This window comes from Cnephaeus nilssonii (genome assembly GCF_951640355.1).
Source record: "Cnephaeus nilssonii genome assembly, chromosome: 5".
Lineage (NCBI taxonomy): Eukaryota > Metazoa > Chordata > Mammalia > Chiroptera > Vespertilionidae > Cnephaeus > Cnephaeus nilssonii.
Window position 1 is genome coordinate 61547789 of NC_137076.1, and position 15297 is coordinate 61563085.

General features: G+C 39.6%; 1 protein-coding gene across 1 annotated transcript in view; it reads left to right on the plus strand.

The window, feature by feature from the left end:
* SLC7A11 (solute carrier family 7 member 11) overlaps positions 1-15297 on the plus strand; it is a 113580-nt gene that overhangs the window by 84421 nt on the left and 13862 nt on the right. The gene's annotated exons all lie outside the window — the stretch shown is intronic.

Genomic DNA, 15297 nt, shown 5'->3' on the forward strand with positions numbered 1-15297 from the left:
TCATCTACAAAAATAAATCACTGCCAAGACCAATGTTTTCTTCTAGGAGTGTTATGGTATCAGGTTTTTACATTTTAGTATTTCATCTATATTAAATTATTTTTGGTGAGTTGTGTAAGTTTTCATTCTTTATATATGGATATCCAGTTTTCCCATCACCATTTACTGAAGACTTCTTTTTCTCCAGTGAATATTCTGGATGCCCTTGTCAAATACTAGTTGACTGTTCATGTATGTATTTATTTCTGGGCACTTGACTCTATTACATTGGTCTGTATGTCTGTTTTTATGCCAGTACCATTCTGTTTGATTACTAGAACTTTGTAATATAGTGTGAAATTGGGAAGTGTGAGGCCTCAAGCTCTGTTTTTTTAAATTTTAATTTAATAAATCTTTATGGTTCAGATTATTATGATTGTTTCTCCTTTTTCCCCCCATAGCTCCCCTCCACCCGGTTCCCACCCCACCCTCTGCCCTTACCTCCCCCCCACTGTCCTCATCCATAGGTGTACGATTTTTGTCCAGTCTCTTCCCGTACCCCCCACACCCCTTTCCTCCTGAGAATTATCAATCCACTCCCATTCTATGCCCCTGATTCTATTATATTCACCAGTTTATTCTGTTCCTCAGATTTTTAATTCACTTGATTTTTAGACTCACTTGTTGATAGATATGTATTTGTTGTTCATAATTTTTATCTTTACTTTTTTCTTCTTCTTCCTCTTCTTAAATAATACCTTTCAGCATTTCATATAATACTGGTTTGGTGGTGATGAACTCCTTTAGCTTTTTCTTGTCTGTGAAGCTCTTTGTCTGACCTTCAATTCTGAATGATAACTTTGCTGGGTAGAGTAATCTTGGTTGTAGATTCTTGCTATTCATCACTTTGAATATTTCTTGCCACTCCATCTGGCCTGCATAGTTTCTGTTGAGAAATCAGCTGACAATCATATGGGTGCTCCCTTGTAGGTAATTAACTGTTTTTCTCTTGCTGCTTGTAAGATTTGCTCTTTGTCTTTTGCCCTTGGCATTTTAATTATGATGTGTCTTGGTGTGGTCCTCTTTGGATTCCTTTTGTTTGGGGTTCTGTGTGCTTCCTGGACTTGTAAGTCTACTTCTTTAACCAGGTGGGGGAAGTTTTCAGTCATTATTTCTTCAAATAGGTTTTCAGTATCTTGCTCTCTCTCTTCTTCTGGCACCCCCATAATTCTGATGTTGGTATGCTTGAAGTTGTCCCAGAGACTTCTTACACTATCTTCAAATTTTTGGATTCTTTTTTCTTTTTGCTTTCCTGGTTGAGTGTTTTTTGCTTCTTTGTATTTAAAATCTTTGACTTGATTCTTGCGTTCCTCTAGTCTGCTGTTGGGTCTCTATATAATATTTTTTATTTCAGTCAGTGTATGTTTAATTTCTAGTTGGTCCTTTTTCATATCCTTGAGGATCTCATTGAATTTATCGGCCTTTTCTAGGAAATTCTTGAAAAACCTTATAACCGTGGTTTTGAACTCTATATCCAGTCGTTTATTTTCCTCCATTTCTTTCGTTTGTGGTCTCTTTATCTCCGCATTTTCACTGCTTCCCTGAGTTGGTAGGGTGGCTTTGTGTGCTAGGTGTCCTATATGGGCCAGTGGGTCGGCCTCCCAGTTACCTGAGGTGGACACTCTTGGTGCACACCTTTGTGGACTGTGTGTACAGCCTTGTTGTAGTTAAGTCTTGATTGTTGTTGGTGTCACTGGGAGGAATTGATCTCCAGGCCAATTGGCTGTGAGGACCCGCTGTGTCTATAATGGAAGAACTGCTGCACTGGAGACACGCTTATGGGGCAGGACTTGCTTCAGTGGGGCTTTGGTGCTCACTGAGTCTGCCTCTTGAATGTGTCACTTATGGATGTGAATAGTTGAAATCTGGTGTCGTCTCACACTGACCACTAGATACACTAGCTTCTGGATCTCTAATGGGGTGCAGGTCAGCTACTGTGAGGCCACCCAACAGGAGGTACAGCAAGAACTACAGTTTTCTCCTCTTTGCTTGGGGTTTGGAGGTTTTGGAGCTGTCTGACCGGAGCTGCAGTTTATTTGGTTAAGCTGCGATAGGGCAGGCCATTTATATGCAAAAGCCGCTGTGTGGAGCTTGGGTGGGTTTGTAGATTGTGCAGGGCAGGGTCTCAGGGAGTCACTAGGCTAGGGTGTGGCAAACAGCGATGGCTGCCAGTCAGCTGTCTCTGCGTTTCCGCGTTTCCAAGTCCCCGTGCCCCGTGCCCCAGTGCAGTAAACAATGATTGCTGGGTGCACCTCTGCAAGAAAGCCGCCCTTACTTTCCGACCCGATGGCAGACAGTCCAGTTTCTCCCTGTAGGAGTTTGGGTCCCCAGTGTCTCCCCAGAAACTGGAGTTCAGAGTAATCGGGAGCTTGTCTCCCTTCGGGTTGAAAGAAGCAGCACACCCAGACACCTGCTGCCAGACCGATTCGCGCGCCTCCGTACCTCAGCTTTTTAGCGCTTGTGCACGTCTCAGTGCTCTTTTCTCTTTCCTTCTGGTTGTAGAATTTCCACTCAGCCAGCTTTCCCATGGTTCTGGGTGACAGACATTTTGTCTTTTAGTTGTAGTTTTGAAATTGGTGTGCGAGGCAGCAGTTTAGGTGTTTACCTATGCCACCATCTTGGTTTCTCCTCCAGCTCTTTTTTTCTTTCTCAAGATTGCTTTGGCTATTTTGGATCTTTTGTGGTTCCATAAACGTTAGGATTGCTTTTTTCTTCTCTTTCTGTGAAAAATCTCATTGAAATTTTAATATGGATTGCATTGAATCTATAGATCACGTGGGGTTGTATGGGCATTTTAACAATGTCAATTCTTCTGATCCGTGAACATGGGATATCTTTCTACTATTTGTGTCTTCTCCAGTTTCTTTTATCGTTGTCTATAGTTTGCAGTGTAAAGGTCTTTTATCTCCTTGGTTAAATTTATTCCGAGGTATTTCATTGTTTTTGATGCTATTGTGAATAGGATTGTGTTCTTTATTATTTTTCTGATAGTTTGTTGTTAGTAAACAGAAACAGAATATTTTTATATCTTGATTTTATATTCTGTAATTGTACTGAATTCATTTATTGGATCTAAAAGTTTTTTGGTAAAGTTTACTACCGTATTTTCTGGCGTATAAGACGACTTTTTAACCCAGGTATTTGGGTTTTAAGCAATCTGATATACATTGTCAGAGATTTTTCTAACCTACCGTATTTTCTGGCGTATAAGACCCCCGACTTTTGAGAAGATTTTCCTGGGTTAAAAAGTCATCTTATACGCCAGAAAGTACGGTAAATGTATGATCATGTCATCTGCAAAGACAATTTTACTTCTTTTCTAATTTGGATTCCTTTTATTTTTGTTGCTTGCCTATTTTCTCTGGCTAGGATTTCCAGTAATATGCTGAATAGGAGTGGTGAGAGTGTGCACTCTTAGAGGAAAAGCTTCACCCTTTTATGATTGAGTATTCTGGGTTTGTCATGTATCACCTTTATTATGTGAAGGCATGTTCCTTCAATACCCAATTTGTTGAGAGTGTTAAATATATTATAAAATGATGCTCTAATGTATCAAATGAATTTTCTGCATCTATTGAGATGGTCATGTGATTTTTATCTTTTATTATATTAACATGCTCTATCTTATTCATTGATTTGTGTATATTGTCCTGTCTTTGCATCCCAGGAATAAATCCCACTTGGTCATTGTGTCTGAGCCTTTTAATTTTCTGTGAATTTGGTTTGTTATATTCATTAGGCTGAGCTCCCCAGCCAGGTGGTGTCACTGGCTGGACTCTGTGTTCAGTCTGGGCCGCAGGCTCAGCTCCATGATTGGACAGTCACCTGGCTGTGCTCCAGTCTTGGGCGAGGTCTTTGGCTGGAATCCCTGGCGAAGTTGGGCTGCAAGTTGTACTTTGCATTTAGGTGTGGCTGGAGGCTGTGCTCCAGGATCAGGCAGGGTTGCTACCCTATGCTTGCTACCCTATGCTCCATGATTGAACAAGATGGCTAGATGGGCTCTCTGCCTGGAAGAGGCCACTTGCTGTGCTCAGCAATTGGGAAGTACTGTAGGCTCAGATGCCAAGGCTGCCTGAGGTCACTGTTTGGGCTCCCTTAGAGATGGGGTAGAGGTTATGCTCTGCAGTTGGACAGGCCTGCTGGCTTGGCTTTCTGCCTGAGCAGGACTATAGCATGGATGCCTCACCTGCCCAGGTTCTCCGGCCAGGCTTGCTGCTCAGGCAGGGCTGGAGGCCATGTCCAGCAGTTGTGTGGAGCTGCCCACTTGCTTTACTATCTGGGTGGGGCCGTAGTATGGGCTCTGCTACTGGCATAGCCTGCTGGCTGTGCACCTAAACTGGGCAGCACTGCCAATCAAGCTCCCTAGTCAGAAAAGGCCACTGGCTTGGGTCTACGGATAGGCAGAGCTATTGTCTGGGATCTAAGGTGAGGCACCACTGCCAGCAGGAACGCTGTCTGTCAAGATCTACACCCTTGTTACTGTGAACCCTGTTCCTCTTCTCCTTCTCTAACTGACCCGCCAGGGATCCCTGTCAGGCTACACCTAAGTGTGCTTCCTAGGAAGCTTCCTGGAACCTGGGGAAGCTGGGTGTCCACATCTGGCTCTCCTTTACCTACTGGAGAAATTGTAGCTGAGGCAACCCCCTGGGTGTGGTGTTGCTCTGGCCTGAAGGAGAGGAGATGCAGCCAAAGGGAAACCATTCCTCTAAACACACTAATGCAGTTTTTCTTGGTTTTTGTGCTCCAAGGTAGGTGCTTTAGCCTCACCTCCAGGGCCTGGGGTCTTCACAAAGGCATCTTATCTATAAGTAGTTGCTAGTTGCTCTTTCTCTGAGGGGAACTAAAGTCAGGAGCCATCTATTTTGCCATCTTGCTCTGATACAGTTTTTTATACCCAGGTTTCCCTTACCCGATGTTCCATTACCAGATGTTTTTCAATGCACTTATAGTGACATATTGATTTCCTTAAAAGAATAATTTGATATCATCCAGGTGTGCCTAATGATAAGAAAAGGTTAATGTAGAAAGTCTATGATTATTAGTTAAACCCTTTCTCAAATTAAAGCTCTCAGATTTCAGTGAGAGAATATTGAATCAAAGGACTGAAAGGGCAGAAGAAATTGAACAATGGTTCAATTCTGTAATAGATGCTATTTATCATTTTTATTAAACTTCGTATTAACCATGTGCTTTGCATTGACTAGGATACTCCTCACCACTCTCTGTGAATAAGACAAATGACAAGTCTTACTTCCATTTTTGGATTAACAAAATAAGTACAAAATAGCTAAAATGGCTTGCTTAGAGTAACAGAGAAAGTCAGAGGTCAGAATAGAAATTCTGATTATCAACTCACTCTTCAGAGTATTTAATCAAGCAATCTCTTAGGTGAAAACAATTACTTTTTTATTTATAAGTCAAATATTTACTCTGTATCTCCTACACAATTAATGAATTTGATGGTATGGGAAATGTATCATGATTCCTCAGCTCTATCTAGGAACTCACAGTAATTTAGCTCAGATAAAGAAGAATCTTTAATAAGCCACAGGACACACCATTTAATGCAGTGTGTGGTTGGCTGTGAAACTGTGTACTGCAACTGTAAATGCATGAAGATATAAAAGTGTTGGGCTTGGCACTAGTCCTTAAATATTTGGAGAAGGGTAGAAGTTGATTTTGACTGTGTGTGTGTGTGTGTGTGTGTGTGTGTGTGTGTGTGTGTTTTAAAATTTGAGACAAGGCATGTATGCAAAGCATACTATGCTTTTGGTTCATAAAAGAGTTAAGTCTGAGTAGAGTCAAGGATAATAATACAGAAATGTTGATTGTATCATGTCTACTTATGATAGAGCCTTTAAATCAGGATAAAGAGTTTGATCTACAAATGGAAGCCACTGAAGGCATTTATGGAGAGAATACTGAGGAAGGTTATACTGTCAATTCTGTGAGAGAGGAAAAATTAATGAGGAAAAATCTGAAATCAGCAAAATCCAGCTGATGAGCTTTTATTTAAGAAATATTTTTTTATTGATTTCAGAGAGGAAGGGAGACAGAAACATCAATGATGAGAGAGAATTATTGATCGGCTCCCTCCTGCTGTCCCCCACTGGGAATTGAGCCTGCAACCCGGGCATGTGCCCGTGACGGGAATCCAACCCAGGATCCTTTAGTGTGCAGGCTGACACTCTATCCACTGAGCCAAACCTACTAAGGCAGTGGTTGGCAAACCGCAGCTCGCAAGCCACATGCGGCTCTTTGGCCCCTTGAGTGTGGCTCGGCCTTAGAACCACTTCAAAATAGACTCGCCCAGGCCGAAAACTGACTTCTGCACATGGGCCACGAAGTTTTAATCACACTGCACCTGCGCCCACACGTGGTATTTTCTGGAAGAGCCACACTCAAGGGGCCAAAGAGCATCATGTGGTTCACGAGCCGCGGTTTGCCGACCACTGGGCTAAGGCAAGCTGATGAGCTTTTGCAACAAGTAGCTATGAAGTCTAGATTAGAATTGGAAATAAAAGAGAAGAATGAGAAATTCTGGAGAAAAAACAACAGATCTTTGTGCCTGGCTTACTATGGAGGAAGAGGAAAGGATGAGTTAAAGTAACTAGGATTTCAAGCCTGAATGAGCTGATGAATAAAGGAGCATGTGATTGAAACAGGCATATTTAGTGGTAAAGTTCTGATTGCCTTCTATGAGGAAATTGAAGCACATTTTCATGATGAAGTATTGAGGCTGAAGGTGTGAAAATTCCATCTGGGTACATTCCCTGAAAATTAGATTTCGGGCAAAAGCTCAGGTGAGAGGAGAGGATTTGAGGCACATATTGTTAATATTCCTGGGAAGGCTTATAACATCACTTCTCTTCCCTACTTAAATTATAAATAAATGAAGACATAAGTCAAAATTGTCAGGCAGGTAGGAGAACAAAATACCACCTTCATTGATGATAACAGCTAATATAGAGGAATGTGATTCATGACTATGGGCAAGCAGGCTTTCTAATATTGAACTCTACAGTTAGAAAGATTTGCTCACCCCATTGCAGGCAGCCCTGAGCCTGCAATAGCCTCTTCCCATGGATCCCAGACCCTGTAAAATTTACAACCTGGAGCAGCACAGTGAAATTAATTCCCTCTGAGGTCAGGACGCCTCCCAAGAGAGAAAAGCTACATAATAATCCCCCCCGCCCCCAAAGTCTTCTAGAATGAGGCTAAGAGTGTTTCCCTCTTCTACATGGAAGTAAATGTTAGGGTTGAGAAAGAACCATCTCCTCATCTCCTTCACCCATCACATTTAGGAGCACTCTAAATGCACCTTGCATTCAGAAAACATATCTTTTGTTCTTTGTATCCCCAATATAAATTAAGCATGGTGCTTGGCAAATGTCACTTTCAACAAATAGTTTTTGGTTAAATGAGTAAGTAAAGCTTGCAATTGAAGATGATGTGAATTGATGGCTTTCGACTGAGAGAATGTAAAAAGAGTAGAAGAGGGTGGCCCGTGGAGTCAGCTGGCATGAGCTAGGTAGGAAGAAGAATGAGGCAAGGAACCAAATGGGAAATGAGCAATAGGCAACTACTAAGACTCTTTGGATCTAAGATGAATGTCTATTATGCCTGTTTTGGATGATGACACAAAACATTGTAGTTTCAGAATAACTTCCATTGATATCCCCGTTTCTTATATTTTGTTCAAGTTGGCTGCCATTGTAAGCTTTGGAATTTGAGGTATGTGGTAAGTGAAAAGATGTCAATGATCACTGTGTTATCTTCTGATCCCAGAAGCAAAATCACAATTTGCAACCTAAACAAGCATGTTTCTCCCTTAACAAGCTTGTTAAGATGTATTATATTACTTAGGTTTCTTTAGGATACAAGCAACAGAAATTCAAGTAATTAAAGCAAAAAAGTGAATATTATAAGAATAAAGCCATGTTTTGAAGAACCGTTTGTCAGGAACATAGTTTGGCATCAGAACAGGCCCCAGATCTAGGATAGAAAAGCTCCAGGAATCCAGGCAACATGCTCTCTTCATTTTTTACCTCTATGTCTCTGTATGACTCTGTGTACTGACTTTCTCTGTATAATGCCTGAGTTTATACAGCTCCTCCAATCAATAAAAAACTCAGACAAGACTCAAATTTTTTAGTCACAATTATAGGTAATACATTTTAACTTCAAGCAGAACACAGTTATTTCCTTGGCCCTCAGGTCCCCTGCACAAGTGAATGGTTGACTGCTTTTGGGAAAGTAGAATTCCCAGAGATTATACTAACTTTAAAAGGTCTCCCTACCTCTCTCTCTCCCTCTCTTCCCATAGACATACATGCACACAAAGCATAAATAAATCAAGAAGTTGAGAAGAATAGAAAAAATGAAATACAGCCAGTGATAAAATAACTAAAATTTATCAAATACATAGTATGTGCCTTTAGCACTATTCTAAGCACTAACTATATACTAACTCATTTAAACCTCATCCTATATAATAAAGAAATAATATGCAAATTGACCATCACTCCAACACACAAAGATGGCCACCTCCGTGTGGTCAAAGATGGCTGCCCCATCCTATATAATAAAGGGGTAATATGCAAATTGACCATCACTCCAACACACAAGATGGCCTTCCCCAAGTGGTCAAAGATGGCCACCCCATGTGGACACAAGATGGCCACCACAAGATGGTCGGCAGGGGAGGTCAGCTGGGAGCGACCAGGCCTGCAGGGGAGGGCAGTTGGGGGTGACCAGGCCTGCAGGGTAAGACAGTTAGGGGTGATTAGGCATGCAGGGGAGGGCAGTTATGGGTGACTAGGCTGGCAGGGGAGTGGTTAGGGGTGTTCAGTCTGGCAGGCAGAAGCAGTTAGGGGCAATCAGGCAGGCAGGCAGGTGAGCGTTTGGGAGCCAGCAGTCCTGGATTGTGAGAGGGATGTCCAACTGCCCATTTAGGCCCGATCCCATGGTGGGATCGGGCCTAAATGGGCCGTAGGACATCCCTCGAGGGGTCCCAGATTGGAGAGGGTGCAGGCTGGGCTGAGGGACACTGCCCCCCCCGTGCACAAATTTCGTGCACTGGGCCTCTAGTTACTTTATAAAGTACACATTATTATGAACACATAATAAAGGCAAGTTGTAGTTTAGTAGTATGTCAAAAGTCACACAATAAGTGTCTGGCACATTTTAAATAAATGCACCTTAAAAGTATTCCTATCCTGACCACCAAGTGTTTTATTTTCATTTCATTCAAAGTATTGAACTTTATTTGCTTACTGTACAAAAAAGAAGAAACTTCCATCAATAGGAGGAGTGATTGTGGATATTAATGCTTGTATAGGAAATCTATAGGTCATAGGGCATACTGGTGTTTATCTGGACAATGCCTTACCTGGCTATGGGGAGATGTTAAGAGTGGAAGTATTATTTGTTAAATCAAACTGACAAGACCTGAAGTTATAGAATATGTGAAAATAACAATTATATGTAAGTATGTATATTTTATATTAAGTTACATATTTTGTTATTTAACTATAGAGAATTATATATTTATATGCAAAAGTACACATATATTTAATACCTGAGAAGCAAATATTATTTTTGTGCACCCATGGACCTTTCACAAAAATTGAGTTTCTATTGGGTTCAATGAAAATCAACTAAATATCAAGGAAGCAATACCTTGGAGACTATGACAATAATATAGCAAAATTAGAAATCAATAATGAAAGGATATTTGTTAAAAGTCCGGATATTTGTTAAAAGTCTGTATATCTGTAATCTTCAAAATAGACTGCTAAGAGATTTTGGGGTATAAAAAATACTTAGATTATAATGAAGAAAACAGCAAGCCATCACTTTTAGGCTACAGCCAAAGCATCTTAAGAGAGAAATTTCGAAGGCATGGGGCATGGAGATGTGGATCCAGGGGGAAATAAAACCAATAACAAGGACACCGCAACAGCAACAACCAGACCAGAAGAGGGACTGCACTGGCTGATCAGGATGGAGGATCATGAACTGAAGAACTGCTTAGTAGCATTTTTAAAGACAATAGTTTTGAATAAACTAAATAATGCAATGATAATGTGTTCCATTAAGACCAGTTTTTAGAATGGAAGAGGATTTAACAGGAAATTAAAATACTGTTGAGGAGCTATGGTAGGAAAACATGTACTAGGGATATAATTGTCAATGTGTGTTGTAAAATACCACAACTTTTTTTCCCCCCAGTTATTTTTGCATCTGAGATCCCTAAAAGAGAAAGGAAAGAGAAAGAAAAAGACCAAGGATGGTTAGTTTGCCATGCCAGTCCATCTCACCCGTGGATTATAGCAATCTCCTGCCTGACCATCAAAGGAATTCACTACTGTTCTCTAGACTTCAGAGGGAACCAAGCATAGAACAAACTTTCTCACTTCTCAGCTTGCCTGGCAGAATCTCTGACCTAATAATCTGAAGTTCCCAGATAGTGTAATTTTCAAACACTAATACCCATGAATCATAAGATATTCTCCACAATTTACCTTTAATGCTGTAGTAAATGAAGCAACAAAAAGAAGACTTGAGATGGGCTTATTACCTTTTAGCTACATAATAAGATAAATGTGGCCATGAAAGATCATTCCAGAGACTTTCATTTGAGTTCCAATATGAATATGGATTTTAAATTACTGCTTTTCCCTATAAAACCTTTTTCCTTCATTTACCAAACATGAGTCTTATCTTCATCATACAAATGCAAAGGTAATTTATACTTTTAACTGGAAATTTACCACTGCAACCCTGATTTGCTTTGTACATTTCCTATCTTAGATGAATTTTCCAGGTTATAAATAACTGAATGAGTGGTAATGTTTTATAACATACTTTAAAATTTCTTTCACTGGTGACATATGTTTCTCAATATCATTCCAATTGCTGTTAAATAAGTCCCTTCCCTTTACTAAAAACTGCTCTTTTTACTCATGTACAGTATCATATTGTTTAATTCAATAATATCATTCAACAAGTAATAAGCAAGTACTATATGCCAAGTTGAGTGTTGTGCTCTCAACCATAAAGCACAGTTTTTCTCAAGTAATTAATAGTCTGATGAAATAGGGACTCATAAAACCATATAAGACAGTATTTGGTATTGATAGAGGCAGACCTGGGGCATTGTGGGAGCATTTAAGGTAACATCTAATCCCACAGATGAGATTCTGTAGAATATGATTCATAAACTGGGATTGCAGGCTACCCAAGCAAAGTTCCTTTTGCCATATAGGGTAAGGTAGGTAACAGATTCACAGGTTTGAGGGATTAGACTGTAAGCATCTCTGATGGCCAATACATATTTGGGAGGACTTGGTAATTTATGAATCTGGTATGGGGTGAGAGAAAGAAAAAGGAAAAAGACTCATAGGTGTTTAATTTAGCTGACAGTAATTAAAGGGATCTCATTAGCTGAAATGAAGTACAGGCATACCTGGCTTTATAGTGCTGTTGTGTTTTACAAACTCAAGGCAAGATCCCCCACCAGCAAAACTATTACGACTCGCTTTTTCATGATACATGCTTTATTACAGTGGTCTGGCACCAAACCACAAGATCTCAGAGGTCTGTGTGTATTAGAGGAAGAATCATTGAGGTGCGAGGTGTGCAGCAAGTAGAGATGGAGGAGATTGTGGAACCTGAAGCCAGCAGGAGGTATCTCGCAGGCATGCTGCTGTCTAAATCCAAGCCTGGAGGATAGTTGTGCTGGAGGTTTAGACTTGGATGTGCTCAGCTTTTAGGAGCAGAGCTGAAGTCGTGTTGGATAAAAACACACAGGGAGAGATCAAGAGTGAGAAAGTAAGAAGAAGCCTGCATTCGCAGTGTTTGGGAAACGAGGAGCCCTCAGTGTTGACTGAGGATTTGTCAGAAATGGGAAATCAGGAGAGAGTACTGTATCTCGGGAGCCAAGGGAACAGAGCTATCGTTTTTACAATGTTCTCCCCAAAGCCCCACTAGGGGTTGTTGCTGTGTCACCATAGTGGAGAGAGGCAAATAGATGGGACTCCACACCTTCCATAAAAATCAAAGTACCTGCCTTTGAGTTACCAGTTTACATTTGTTCATTGGGTTTTTATTTGTGGTGAAATTGTATTTAAAATTAGAAAACCTTTACAGTAGAGAATCTGAGGTAGAGTGAATAATGAATTACACATGGTTGCTTGGCTGGAGCATGGTGTGAGTGTAGCCAGAACAAGGCAGCTACCCACTGATTATTCTATTGGTCTGTGTAATTAATGGTGAGCATTATTGGTCCCTGTGTTCTCACAGCGTCGTGGGCACAGCTCTATGATGGTGCCATTCATACTGTTTTCATTTTTGTTGTAACTTCTCTGTGTCCCCTTCTAGATTGTAAATACACTAAAATTTTTTCTCCAGTGACTTTCATCTTAGTATTGCAAGTGTAAAAAAAAAAGAAAAAGAAAAATTTATTCACTAGACCTCCTCTTTAGGAGAAAACTGCCTGTCTTCAGGTAGAGAGAGACAGACCTCAAAAAATATAATGCTTACTAAACTGCTATACAGGAAAAAGAGAGATGAATTGTTTTGTTCCTGAGGAGAAAGATGAAGAAAAGGAAGAATAAAAATAAATAAATAAATAAATAAATAAATAAAAAATAAAAAAGAAAGATAGCAAAGAGAAGGTAGGAGATGTTAAGATGCAACTCTGGCACATAAATTAGTCAGTAATGTTTCTACATTTATAAATCTTTTATTTTAAATTAATAACTAATGAAGGTTATGAATTTTTGGCTGAGCTAAGATAGGGCAAAACTGTGTATAGAGGAAGTATTTGAGGTAAGTGCCGTGCAAATGTAACATCTGGGAATTTGAAGAGATCACGAAGAGGCTTGAATTTTAATACACTAAAGGTATTAGAAATACAATATTTTAGATCAGTGATGCTTGATAGAAATACAATGAGTTACAAAAGGCAATCCACATATGAAATTTAAAAGTTCTTATAGGCACATTAAAAAAGTAAAAATAAATAATAGAATTAATTGTAATAGTATATTTTATTTAACAAAATATGTGCAAAATATTTTACTTAAGCATGTAATCAATATTAAAATTATTAATGAAATAGTTTACATTCCTTTTTAGTGCTAAATCTTTAAAATGTGGTGTGCATTTTATACTTAGAGTAGACTTCAATTTGAACTGGCCAGATTTCAAGTGCTGAATTGCCACATGTGGCTTCCATGTTGAACGTTAGAAAAAAAAAGTCTAGATCTCTATAGTACAGGTAACCTGCAGCCAATATTAACATTTCATTTTCAGTGCTCCTCTGGGATTATTGAACTTGGACCAAATATGGACCTGCATCTGGGATGCTGCTTAACCAGTAATAAATACATTCCAACATAGCTGCCTAACTGTTGGATGCATGTAAGTTAGGACTCAACAACATCCATGAACACACCACACTTCAATCCATTCTCTCCCTTTACCTGAAAATGCCTCCAAGAAGGAATAAAGGCTACCCAGTCAAGTCTTCTTATAAACATTCTAATTACGGAACTCTTGGGAAACACACTAAGGTATTCAGTCCTGGAAGAGTCTTTTATCTGCTTTGAGCAGATGCACCTGGTTTGTTGATTGCTTATGGCAGTCTGGGCTTTGGGGAAATGGAATCTATGGACGTGTACACATAGATTATTAGGAAATGTCATGAAAGCTATTTGGGTATAAAGTGGAGCTATTTTATAGGTCTCTCTGAGTAAGTACTGTAGTTACACACATCATTCGTGATCTCTTTTGTTAAGGAGGGTCAGGAGGTTTCTGATGTGGTGAGAAAAGCACCAGGGGAGCTGCACTAGGGATCCTGACATCTTGCTTTGCCTGGGCCATGGCTTCTTTTAAAATTCAAAATTATTGGTAGAGCTTGAAACTCTGTATTCATGTGAGTCTGGTTTGATAATTTAACCTTTTATGTTTTCTTCATTAAGAGATTAGAATATTAATATGAAGAAAATGAAGTCTATGAAGGAAGATGTGCTTAATAACTTGGTTGGCAATACAACTCCGATGACTAAGTGAGTACTTGAATGCCTGGCAGAGGTTACTTTATCTAGAGAGGTTGTTGTCGTGTAGGGTAGCCACCAGGCACATGTGGCTATTTAAGTGAATTAAAATGCAATAAAATTAAAAATTCAGTTCTTCACTTGCACTTGCCACATTTCAAATGCTTAATAGCCACATATGGCTGGTAGTTATTTTATGGACATTTCCATCATTGCGGAAAGTTCTATTGAACAGCCCTGTTCTATAAATTAGAGATATTACTGAGAAATAGAGTGTCACAAACTAGAGAGAGGCTTTGTTTTGACTTAGGACATGTCAATAAAATGAGGCAGAGATGTCAGACATACAACTAGGAAAATACTTTGTTTTGGCCTTGATGGATGAAGGAGAGTGATAAAAAGGAGGAAGGTATAATGGGGGAGAGAGGCAGGGAACAAGAGAAATGGGAGAAGGCTGTATATTCTGCCATATAATTCTATACTCGTGAGTCCTACATTTTTAATAGCATTACTAAACTTGAGAATAAGCAGGCGTTTGTGTGTGTGTGTGTGTGTGTGTGTGTGTGTGTGTGTGTGTCCACTGTTAAAGGAACCAAGTTTCAGACATGGGTAGGTTTGGAAGCAGATAGCACCAAGATCAGGCAGGGGTCTGGAATCACACAGCAATTGTGAAAAAGGCTTTGGCTTTTCTAGTGTTTTATAATTTGTGATTCAAGCCATATATCTAGGTCCTTAAGAGAAACAGGGATGAGGCATTTAATATTTTTATTATATAAGTACATGAAATGATGTCTGATGTAAAATAGTCTCAATAAGATGTTCGAATGAAAGGATTAATCCGGTATCAATTGACTTTCTTGAAGCAACTTTTGTTCATAGACAACTATTAGTGTATGGCAGCTATTTTCAACCCTTTTCATCTCATGCCACACATAAATTACTAAAATTCTGAGGCACACCAAAAAATATATTTTTGCCGACTTGATAAAAAAAAAAGTATACTTTTGATTCATTACATCGAGCAGCTATTGTGATGGCTGCTGTCATTTTTTTAAATTTGACAATCGAAGGGAAAAGAGGTCAATGCCCCGTCTAAATAGTCAGGTACATATTGCATGTTTTAAAAATTCTTGCGGCACACCTGTTGAAAATTGCTGGTATATGGAGGGTTAATGCAGCACAATTTTTGACTTGC